Source organism: Hypanus sabinus, chromosome 20 (genome assembly GCF_030144855.1).
Source record: "Hypanus sabinus isolate sHypSab1 chromosome 20, sHypSab1.hap1, whole genome shotgun sequence".
NCBI classification, from domain to species: Eukaryota; Metazoa; Chordata; class Chondrichthyes; order Myliobatiformes; family Dasyatidae; genus Hypanus; species Hypanus sabinus.
Window position 1 is genome coordinate 57,533,450 of NC_082725.1, and position 10,885 is coordinate 57,544,334.

Genomic DNA, 10,885 nt, shown 5'->3' on the forward strand with positions numbered 1-10,885 from the left:
TATTGCAACAGTCTGAGCACTTCCAAAGGATTTCACTGAATGGGAAAGACTTTGGAAAGTCCAAACAAGGATATATTCATATTTTTTCCTAACTGAAATATCTGTCAGATCCTGTGCAGCTCAACATAATTCTGGATAATCAAAACCCTCAATTACATGAAGCAATTTATTCTGAGCTGCATATTTTTTCTAAATTAACACCACAGATGTAAACAACAGTGTGTCAAAATTGGCCTCCAAGCTATAAAACATATTAATATATTACAGTCTTCAAAATTCCCAAATAACACTAAATCCTTATCTGCCACAGGCTACAGATTAAAGCAATGTCTGAAGCTAGTTAATGAAGTTTGTGCCTTTTGGCAAAGGAATTATAGGTTTTATGCATGACAATGATATTGATAAAATCTTGTTCTTAAATCTTAATGCAGAAGTATATCAAAGAGTGCTTCACCAAGTTATAGCACCTGAGGGCAGCTCTGCGTGCAAAAGTGTAAAACAGAAGATTGATGTTTATGGAAGTAGAAATCAAATGAGGAGTACAAGGTGCTGTTAATTTGGCATTCTTATTTGCACACTATGACCACAGTCGCAATTCACACAGATGCACACACACTTAAACATATATGCATATATATATATATACATATATATGCACATGCACATTGCAAACACACACACTACCCAGCTAAGTACACATGCTTACACATGCCAAATCTCCATACATTGACATACACATCACCCATGTATCTCATCACATGCACACATATCCACAAGGACAACCAGGCAAACCACGCACACATACACACTTCAAAGTAAGCCTTAGCAGATAAACACAGATTTAATCTGATGCCAGATTTCACAAACTGGTCAGGACTTGACTTCACCATTTTATCCCCCGTCTGTGCTTCTTCCAATGCTTGGACATCTTTTTGAAAATGCCCCAGAAGAGTATCTGAGGTTTGTTTCTGTTTCTCTGTCAAGAGGCTGAACAAGATCATTCTTAACTCTCCATTTTAGGATACCTGAATATTTTGCTCTTCTTTTTTTCGCTCTGGATTTGCTTTTATACGCCTGCTTTCTGTATCACAAATTGTTACTGATAAACTGCAGTCTTTTCAACAAGCTTGATCTCTGCCAATGCAGCAAAAAGGAGCAACAAAATCTTCATGGCTCATGGGTGTCCAGGCATTTCACTCGTAAAGTAATAGGCTACATCAACAGGCCCTTCAGCCCATCAAGTCTGTGCTTACTATGAAATACTCTTTTACCCTAATCTTGCATTAATCTTATTCTCTTAGCTTTCTCAAATGTTCAAAGTTCAAAATAACTTTATTATCAAAGTGCAAATATGTCACCATATACAACTCTGAGATTTGTTTTCTTGTGGGCTTGCAGAAATCCAGGTAACATAATAGAATCAATGAAAGATTACACCCAACATGATGGTCAAGCAACAATGTGTAAAAGATAACAAATTGCGTGAATACAAAAGAAGATAAATAAATAATAATAATCAATAAATAAACAAAAAATATCAAGAACATAAGATGAAGAGTCCTTGAAAGTGATTTGATAGGTCGTGGGAATAGTTCAGTGTTAGGTGAGTGAAAATGAGTAAAGTTTTCTCCATTGTTTCAAGAGCTTGATAGTTGATGGGGAATAACTGTTCCTGAATCTGGTGGTGTGGGTCTTGAGGCTCCTGTATCTTATTCCTGATGGCAGCAATGAGAAGAGAGCACGACCTGGGTTTTGGGGGTCCCTGATGATGGATGCTACTTTCCTGCAACAATGCTTTGTGCAGATATGCTCAAAGGTGGGGAGGACTTTACTGGTGACAGCCTGGGCCATATCCACTACTTTTTGTAGGATTTCTAATTCAAGGTCTTTGGTGTTTCCATACCAGGCTGTGATGTAACCAGTCAATATGCTCTCCACTACATATCTATAGAAGTTAGTTAAAGTTTTAGATGTCACGGCAACTTCACCAACCTCTAAGGAAGCAGAGGCGCTGACATGCTTTCTATGTAATTGCACTGTCATGCTGGGTCCAGGACAATTCCTCTGAAATGATAACACTGAGGAGTTTAAAGTTGCTGACCCCATCTGCCTCTGATCCCCCGATGAAGATGAGTTTCCTCCTCCTGAAGTCAATAAACAAATCCTTGGTCTTGCTGACAATGAGTGAGAAATTATTGTTATGGCACCACTCAGCAAGATGTGCACTCTCCCTCCTGTATGCTGATTCATCACCACTTTTGATTTGGCCAACAATAGTGGTGTCATCAGCAAACTTAAATATCAGATCCTATCATATTCGAACATTCATCAACACACTGGGGGTAATTAACAGTGACCATTTAATCTATAGACTAGTATGTCATTGGGATATGGGAGTTAACAAGAGCAGCTGGAGAAAATCTACACAGTCACAGGGAAAGATGAAAACTCTATACAAACAGCACCAAGGATCGGGATCGAACTGGGGATAATGGAACTGTGAGGACCTTTCTGATTCAGCTTGGTAAAAATGTAAAAAGGAAATGCACTCAGTGATTCTGGAAGCAGTATTTAGACCACCAGGAGAACGTGATTCAGATGGTCCCAAGACAGACAACAGGAAAAGCTTTCCATAGTACCTACAATCAGATTTATTCACCCTCTCCTCCCCCACTTTATTACTCTGGCATCTCCCTTCCATTTCAGTCCTGAAGAAGGATCTCAGCTTGAAACGTTGACTGTTTATTCATTTCCATAGATGCTGCCTGAACTGCTGAGTTCCTCCAGCACTTTGTGTGTGTTTGGATATTCGCCATCTGGAAACTTTTTCATGCATCAGATTTATTACCTATCTTGAAAATAGTAACTTAGTGGCATCTCGGTGGTCCCCTTTCACATTCTTTGTTCCCAATCATGAAAGGAATGGTTGTGAATTTGTGACATAGCTCCCCTGTCCAGATCTTCAGAAGGGATAGCTTTTGCTTCTCAGGCCCTGTCATTTTCTATTTTACATTTGTCCTTTTTGAATCTTATTGTCTTGGCAAAGCGGCGAGCCTGGACTGGATAATTTACCATGGGAAGGAGACAGGAAGAGTCAAAGCTTCTAAGTTTCTCGAAATGCCCCTTTTATTTGGTGTTGACTACCTCTTTTTCCACAAGATTCCACCATTCCAAACTCCTGCAGAGGTGGCCATGAGAATGCTCAAGTCTGGGATGGTTTTGATGGAGTAAAAATAAGGTTAAAAGTTGTCAACGTTGTCTCTGATTTAGCAGGATTTGCTTTTATAATGAACAATAATGACCTTTCATTCCTTAAAATTTTACAGCATTTTAGGATCAGAATGATACAAAAATACTGAAAAGTAAATTTTATTGTCATATGCACAAGTATGTGAATGAAAAACATTCTGCAAAGAGCATAGAACAACACAGCACAGGAACAGGCCCCACAGCCTACGATGTTGTGCCAAACCAGCTAGAAAGTAAATTAACCCCCCTCAAAAAAAACTAATCCCTCCTATCTATATAATGTCCATCTTCCTCACATTCATGTGCAGGTTCATCTCTTAAGCTTGAAGGTGGAGGTGGAGGGTCAGGTAGTTTTGAGGAAGTAGAAAGGCTACAAAAGGACTTAGATTAGGAGAATGGGCAAAGAAATGGCAGATGGAATAGTGTTGGGAAATGTATGGTCTAAATGGAGAGAAAATATAAAAATCCGAGGTACAAGGGGACTTTGTGCAGGATTCTCTAAAGGTTAACCTTTAGGGTGAGTCTGTGGTGAGGAAGGCAAATACGATGTTAGCATTCATTTCATGAGAACTAGAAAATAAAAGCAAGGGTGTGATGTTGAACCTTTATAAAACACTGGTGAGGCCTCAGTTGGAGTACTGTAAGCTGATTTGGGGTGTTTCTCTTAGAAAGGATGTACTGAAACTGGAGAGTTCAAAGGAGTTTCATGAAAATGATACCAGGATTGAATGGCATGTCATACAAAAAGCATTTGTTGGCTCTGGGCCTGTATTCACTGGAATTCAGAAGAATGAGGAATTGAAACCTATCGAATAGTGGAAGGCCTGGATAGAGTGGATGTGGAGAGAATATTTCTTATGGTGGGAGTGTCTTAGTCCAGAGGACACAGCCTCAGAATAGAGGGGTGTCCTTTTAGAATGGAGATGAAGAGGAATTACTTTAGGCAGAGAGTGTTGAATCTTCAGGATTTGTTGCCACTGGCAGCTGTGAAGGCCAAGTCTTTATGTATTTTTAAGGCAGAGGTTGATAGATCTTGATTGATCAGGGCATGAAGGGATGCGGGGGGGGGGGGGGGGTTATTGTGGATGGCGGGGGGGAAGGCAGGAGATTAGGGCTGAGGAAAATTCAGCCAAAATGAAATAGTGGAGGTGACTTGGTGGGCCAAATGGCCTAATTCTGCTCCTATATCTTATGGACTTCTAGACTTAAAAGCCTCCAATATATTTGCCTCTACTACCATACCAGGCAGCGCATTTCAGGCATCCACCTCTCTCTGAGTAAAAAACTTACCCCTCACATTCACTTTGAACCTACCCCCTCTCACCTTCAATGCATGTTCTCTGGTATTAGATATTTCAACCCTGGGAGAAAGATACTACAGCAACATCACAGGCATATTGCATTAGATACATGACATTTACAAGAAAAACATAAATTATCAAAATTATACAGGAAAGAACACATTAGAACAAATAAACAAAGTGCTTTGTAGTACAAAAGTGTGAGAAGATGGCATGGTCTAGATGGTGGGGATCTTCAATGAGAAATGATGCTTTCTTGAAGCAGTGGTTTGGGGGTAATGGTGGGATGTGCCCATAGTGTATTGGGTTGGATCCGCTATTCTTTACACTTTCTTATGATGTTCCTGTGCACTGGAATAAGGCTATTCTGTAGAGAATATGGCCTTTTATTTTATTGTACTAGAGCTTCTTTGAAGTATCCAATCAGTCACATTAACTTAGCTCCTGTTCTGCAGTTTATCTTCCAGTAGTCACTCGACTCAGGTGATCTTCCTCTGGATTGGAGAAAGGCAAACATCACCCCTCTCTTTAAAAAGGGTTCTACCACCAACCCAGCAAATTATTGTCATTCCCCACCAAAGATTACTTAGGAAGCTTGATTTCTATGGTGTTCGCTTTAATACTAAAAGATGGATTTCCAGTTTCTTGACAAAATGTCTGCAGTGTATGTGCATGAATGGAAAAAGCTCTGAATAGCGTCCAGTATTAAGTGGTACACCCCAGGGCACAGTGCTAGACCCACATTTGTTTCTACTTTACATTAATGACATCCTTGAAAAGTCACAAGCACTACTAGACATTTTGCTGATGACTGTTTGATATAGCGTCCAATTAAGTCAGCTGATGATGAAGATGCTCTTCAAAAAGATCTTGATAGTATGGTTGAGTGGTCACAACAATGGGGCATGCAGTTCAATCTTTCCAAATGTGAAACCATGTTTGTCACCAGGAAGAGAAAATCATATAAGATCTTGGGTGTCACCCTTGAAGAAATCAAACTGATCAGGTATCTTGGCATCAAAATCCAGAATGATCTGCGTTGGAATGGTCAGATGCATCATGTAACAGTGAATGCAACTGGAGTCCTAAATTTTCTGAGACGCAATTTTCATCATTCTTCAACTTCTGTCAAGGAGAATTTGTACCTCATCCTTGTTCGGCCACATCTGGAATATGCAGCTGCTGCATGGGACCCATACACAAACAAAAACACTACTTCCATTGAGCAAGTCCAAAGACAGACGGCCTGATTTGTCACAAATACTTATGAGAGAGGAGCGAGTATTACTTAACTTTTGAATTCATTAAAGTGGAATTCTCTCCAAGATAGATGTAAAGCTGACCTGTTTTTTACAAAATGTTAAATGGTCAGCTTGACATAGACTACCAATCCTACACCAAACCCAAACCTATTAGGAGCAGATGAGGGCACTCATTTCAATTTGAAATACTAACTACCAAGTCAGATGTGTACAGCAATTCATTCTTCCCTCGCACAATTAAAGCATGGAATAATCTTCATCCTACCATAGTCACTCAATCAAACCCAATTAAAATTAAGACAGCTCTTCTTCTTCAAAAATCTCCTTCTTAAGTCCACCCTCTGCCACCTCCAGTTTAAATTCCATGCAGAATATTTTGGAGGACCAAGAACCAAGAACCAAGAACCAAGAACCTGCTTTTCATCTGTTGCCCATAATCTCTCCTCAACCATTGTTTGCTAGGATTGAAAGCAGAAAGCTGAGGCTGCAAATATCAAATAAAAACAGAAAATGTTGGAATAGTGTACTGAGTGTGAAGACAGAAAGTGAGTTAACATTCCTGTCCAACAATTTATCGCCAGTCAAGTGTTAATCAATCAGTTACAGAAATCAATAATCACTTGTTGTTTATCTTAGATTTATAGGAGATTAGCAGGCCAATTTGTAAGAGGACAAAGAAAAACCTGAATGTTTAATGAAACTGTCATAAACAGAAAAAAAACAGAGAGCCCAGAAAAAAGGTAAGTAAAGCAAGTTTTCAGCTACGAAGTAAGTATATTGATATTCCAGTTTATCATTTATGGAATATACTCAAATATTCTTCTTTATTTTGAGAAGCCTAGATCTCATGGATTTAAGGTGTTTCACAATTTTAAAAGGCTATAATTTAAAACATTTTAAAAATACACGGAGGAATGAACCATTCAAATGGTATTTTATGACGTATGCTGGACTTAAATATATTATTTTTAAAAAACATTCTCTTTGACTTTGTAGACAAATATGAGGTGCAAGCTGAACCAAAACTATTCTGCAAAGAGCAATGAGATTATCCTGGAATATGCAAGATGGAAGGCTGTCATTTGGCCAAAACAAATCTGTACTCTGTTAGCCTTCCTCATTGTAAGCAGTTTCTATCTATTCTTGTATGATTATCTCACTTTCCTTCAGGCAGATATTTAACCTATTCTTACATGTTGACATGGGAAGATAATTTGCAACAGTGATAATGGTGAGGCTGTCAGTACTTGCTGACAACAACCTCTGACAGCTGCAGTACATTGAGAAAATCTGGAATTAGTTCCTGGAGCTACATTGGGGGTGGGGGTTAGGTGATGTATGGAAAGCATTGGGCCACCTGGTGGGGTTCGGAGTTGTAATCATATAGAGCATGGCGATGGAGTGGTGATCATCAAGATAGTCAATCCCACAGCGAAGGTCAAAAAATCTATTTAACCAGCTGGCAAAGTCATAGAGTCATAGAAAAAGTCAAAGTCAAGTTTATTGTCACATACTCTTGAACATTTATAGAAACATAGAAAACCTGCAGTATAATACAGTCCCTTTGGCCCACAATACTGTGTTGAACATGTACTTACTTTAGAAATTACCTATGGTTATCCATAGCTCTCTATTTTTCTAAGCTCCATGTACCTATCCAGGAATCTATTAAAAGGCCCTATCGTATCCGTCTCCACCACTGTCACCAGCAGTTCATTCCACGCACTCACCACCCTCTATGTAAAAAACTTACCCCTGACATCTCCTCTGTACCTACTTCCAAGCACCTTAAAACTGTGCCCTCTTGTGCTAGCCATTTCAGCCCTGGTAAAAAGTCTCTGACTATCCATTTGATCAATGCCTCTCATAATCTTATACACAAGTGTGTTGTAAATCTTAGCAACTGTGGTGAACTGCCTGTCTGGACACGCCCCTTGCTGACTGCTCCTGTGGCTCCTCCCACAGGCCCCTGTATAAAGGCGATCTGAGGCCTGACGCTCAGCCTCAGTCTCCAGGACTTAGTATGATGGACACTCACTCCTGGTTCCTTCTTCCAGTCAATAAAAGCCGATATCTTGCCTTACGTCTCAGTGTGAGTTATTGATGGTGCATCAGCAACCACACAAACATAGCATCAGAAATGCAACATTCACAAGAAACACATAAATTATATAAAATTATACAAGAAAGAACACAACTAGAACAAAAAAAGGAAGTCCAGTGCAGTGCACAGTGGTGATAGATTGCTATACTGAGTTTGTGATTAGGCTAGTGAGAGGTAGGTTCAAGTTCCGAATGATAATAAGTAAATTATTATTGTCATACTTACCGAAATACTGTGGAAAAATTTGGTTTTCCAAGCCATCCATACAGTTTGTTTCATCTCATCAGTGTATTATGGTAGTGCAAGGGATAAAAAAACAATAACAGAATGCAAAATAAAGTGTTACAGTTACAGAGAAAGTGCAGTGTAGGCAGACATATGCCTTGATGCTTCTTATCTGCCACAAGACCAGAGTATATGGTATACCAGGGACAACTAGAGGCTGCTGAACCTGAAGCAAAGCAAGGAATGGAGCAGCCTTCTGTGGTCTGCTGAAACTGCAGGAAACAGAGACACTCTGCTGCCAAAGAGGGGCCACGTGCTGTGTGAAGTAACAGTCCATTTCTCTGCAATCTCCATTTCCCCATGCCCCGAAGAAGTTCAGGGCAGAGCAGTGTCAAGGAGACAAGGGCTTTAGTCTGGAGAGTCACCACATGAGATGAAGATGAAAAGAGAAATAGGATGGGAGATAGTAAGAAACTCACAGGGCAAACCAAAAGGGGTTTTGAAGAATTGAATAAAAATGAGTTGCATATTCAACCCTTTAATTATAATGATGTTATATATAGATTAACAGACTTTCAGTTACATAGAAAATATCCAGTTGGGTGTATAATTGCTTGGTATGACACTGCTCTACCCAAGACCACAAGGAACCGCAGAGAATTTTGAATGTAGTTCACTCTATAACAAAAACCAGCCTCCTCTCCATTGAATGTGTCTGTACTTCCTATTGCCTTGACTAAATAACCAACAAAGGCCCTTCCTCCCCATTCATTCTCTCTTTTCCCTACTTCCATTAGGCAGAAGATACAGACACAGACATTTGAGAACATTGACTATTGGATCAAGGACAGCTTCATCCCACTGTTCTCAGAGCATTCAACGGACATGTTATATGATAAAGATGGACTCATAATCTCTCAGTCTAGCTCATCATGGTCCTTGCTCATTTGTCTACTGGCTCTGCACGTTCACTGTGACTATAACAGTATAACATTTTGTATTCTGTTGTAGTTTTCCTTTAGAACTACCTTGATGTACAGTACTTAGGTATGGAAAGATCTATCCGAATATCATGCAAACAAAAGTGTTTCCTTGTATCTCAGATAATGTGTCAATAATAAACCAATTTCCAATTGCTATTAATGTTGTTTACAATATATATTAATGATTTAGATGAGGAAATTAAATGCAGCATCTCCAAGTTTGCGGATGACACAAAGCTGGGTGCCAGTGTTAGCTCTGAGGAGGATGCTAAGAGGATGCAGGGTGACTTGGATAGGCTAGGTGAGTGGGCAAACTCATGGCAGATGCAATTTAATGTGGATAACTGTGAGGTTATCCACTTTGGTTGCAAGAACAGGAAAACAGATTATTATCTGAATGGTGGCCGATTAGGAAAAGGGGAGGTGCAACGAGACCTGGGTGTCATTGTACACCAGTCATTGAAGGTGGGCATGCAGGTACAGCAGGCAGTGAAAAAGGCAAATGGTATGTTGGCATTCATAGCAAGAGGATTCGAGTACAGGAGCAGGGAGGTTCTACTGCAGTTGTACAAGGCCTTGGTGAGACCACAGCTGGAGTATTGTGTGCAGTTTTGGTCCCCTAATCTGAGGAAAGACATTCTTGCCATAGAGGGAGTACAAAGAAGGTTCACCAGAATGATTCCTGGGATGGCAGGACTTTCATATGAAGAAAGACTGGATTGACTAGGCTTATACTCGCTGGTATTTAGAAGATTGAAGGGGGATCTTACTGAAACATATAAAATTCTAAAGGGATTGGACAGGCTAGATGCAGGAAGATTGTTTCCGATGTTGTTCCGATGAGGGGTCACAGTTTAAGGATAAAGGGAAAGCCTTTTAGGACCGAGATAAGGAAAAACTTCTTCACACAGAGTGGTGAATCTGTGGAATTCTCTGCCACAGGAAACAGTTGAGGCCAGTTCATTGGCTATACTTAAGAGGGAGTTAGATATGGCCCTTGTGGCTAAAGGGATCGGGGGTATGGAGAGAAAGCAGGTACAGGGTTCTGAGTTAGATGATCAGCCATGATCATACTGAATGACGGTGCAGGCTCGAAGGGCCGAATGGCCGACTCCTGCACCTATTTTCTATGTTTCTATGTTTCTAATGCCTGTTAGTGTCTAATTAAAAATTTTACAATCAAATATTTTAACATCAGTTTGCATTTGGTATTATTGCTTATTTCTTATTGTTTTCTACCTGTTTCTTCCAATTTCTGATGAAGTTGCTGCTGTAACTCTATAAAATAGCAGGAAATATAGCAGGGATTTATATTTGACCTGCTAATCTGAAAATAAACAGAAAGGGGCTCAATCTGTCCAGTTGCAGTTTGAAAAACATCTGCAAGACAATGGCACAATTTCCCCAAATTATTCATGGAACAATGAACACATTGATGAAGTGTACTGATAAAATACCACTTCAGTCAATGCAATGGTTTAAATGCTAGTCACAAATGGAATAAACCTCCCACAGCTCCTGCTGACATGAATGTTACGTCTTTGACTGAAGTAGCTGTAGAAAATGAATGAGATGATGCTTCCAAAGGGCATTCTAAGCACTGAGCAAATGAGGTGCTTATTTCTGTTTGTTGTAGATTAATTTTAAGATTGATTGAGCCCAGTTACAGCAGCAGATCTAAAACTGCAAAGCTAACACCTCAGACAGCCAACAGTGTTTTGTTTGTTAACACCCTCGGTCCTGAGTTTGTGGTGAACTATA

General features: G+C 39.8%; 1 long non-coding RNA gene across 2 annotated transcripts in view; it reads left to right on the forward strand.

Annotated features, from left to right (window-relative positions):
- LOC132378568 (uncharacterized) overlaps positions 1-10,435 on the forward strand; it is a 30,027-nt gene extending 19,592 nt beyond the window's left edge. For both annotated transcript variants that reach the window (XR_009507110.1, XR_009507109.1), the window contains 3 exons: positions 6,449-6,552; positions 6,809-6,934; positions 8,939-10,435. This is a non-coding gene — a long non-coding RNA (uncharacterized LOC132378568). The remainder of the gene's footprint in view (positions 1-6,448; positions 6,553-6,808; positions 6,935-8,938) is intronic.
- Positions 10,436-10,885: the final 450 nt, after the last annotated feature.